Genomic DNA, 1,260 nt, shown 5'->3' on the forward strand with positions numbered 1-1,260 from the left:
CGGGGAGGGAATTTCGGGATCGGGGAGGGAATTTCGGGATCCGAGGGGGAATTTCGGGATCCGAGGGGGAAAATCGGGATCGCGGGGAGGGAATTTCGGGCACTTCGGGAAGCGCGGGCGGGGCCGCGATCCCGCTGGAAGTTGCGGACGGGGGAAAATCCCGGGATTCTGAAAAGCTGGGAATGTCCCGCTGTTATTCCCGGTATTCCCGGCACTCACCGAATCCCAGGAGCGGCGTTCCCTGCTCCCGGCAGGACGGAGCCTCCTCCGGCTTCATCCCGGCGGCTGCGGGGGAGAGGAAACGTCGGGAAAACCGGGAAGAGACCGGGATGGGAGCGGGGAAAAACCGGGATTGGAGAGGGGAAGGACCGGGAAAAACCGGGATTGGAGAGGGGAAGGACCGGGAAGAGACCGGGATTGGAAAGGGGAAGGACCGGGAAGAGACCGGGATGGGAGCGGGGGAGAGACCGGGATTGGAGAAGGGGAAAACCGGGATTGGAGAAGGGGAAAACCGGGAAGAGACCGGGAAGAGATCGGGACGGGAGCGGGGAAGGACCGGGAATGGAGCGGGGAAAAACCGGGATTGGAGAGGGGAAGGACCGGGAAAGCCCCGGGAATGGAGCGGGGAGGATGCGGTGAAGCACCGGGAGCGGAGCGAGGAAAAACCGGGAAAAGACCGGGATGGGAACGGGGGAGAAGCGGGAAGGGAAAAGGGGAAAGAGCGGGAATGGAGCGGGAGGGAACCGAGAAATCCCCGGGAGCGGAGCGGGAAGAGACCGGGAATGGACGGGGAAAGGATCGGGAAAACCAGCGGGAATGGAGCGGAGGAAAACCGGGAAAGCACCGGGAGCGGAGAGGGGGAAAACCGGGAAGAGACCGGGAGCGGAGAAAGGGGAAAAACCGGGAAGAGACCGGGAGCGGAGAAGGGGGAAAAACCGGGAAGAGACCGGGAGCGGAGAAGGGGAAAAACCGGGAAGAGACCGGGAGCGGAGAGGGGGAAAAACCAGGGAGAGACCGGAGCGGAGAGGGGGAAAACCGGGAAAGCACCGGGAGCGGAGCGGGGGAGAGTCGGGAAGAGACCGGGAGCGGAGAAGGGGGAAAACCGGGAAGAGACCGGGAGCGGAGAGGGGGAAAAACCAGGGAGAGACCGGAGCGGAGAGGGGGAAAACCGGGAAAGCACCGGGAGCGGAGCGGGGGAGAGTCGGGGAGAGACCGGGAGCGGAGAAGGGGGAAAAACCGGGGAGAGAGCGGGGAGGAGGG

General features: G+C 64.5%; 1 long non-coding RNA gene across 1 annotated transcript in view; it reads right to left on the reverse strand.

Annotated features, from left to right (window-relative positions):
- LOC108447267 overlaps positions 1-1,260 on the reverse strand; it is a 6,216-nt gene that overhangs the window by 1,837 nt on the left and 3,119 nt on the right. Inside the window, exon 2 of the long non-coding RNA XR_001862734.1 lies at positions 220-285. This is a non-coding gene — a long non-coding RNA (uncharacterized LOC108447267). The remainder of the gene's footprint in view (positions 1-219; positions 286-1,260) is intronic.

Source organism: Corvus brachyrhynchos, unplaced genomic scaffold (assembly GCF_000691975.1).
Source record: "Corvus brachyrhynchos isolate BGI_N302 unplaced genomic scaffold, ASM69197v1 scaffold456, whole genome shotgun sequence".
Lineage (NCBI taxonomy): Eukaryota > Metazoa > Chordata > Aves > Passeriformes > Corvidae > Corvus > Corvus brachyrhynchos.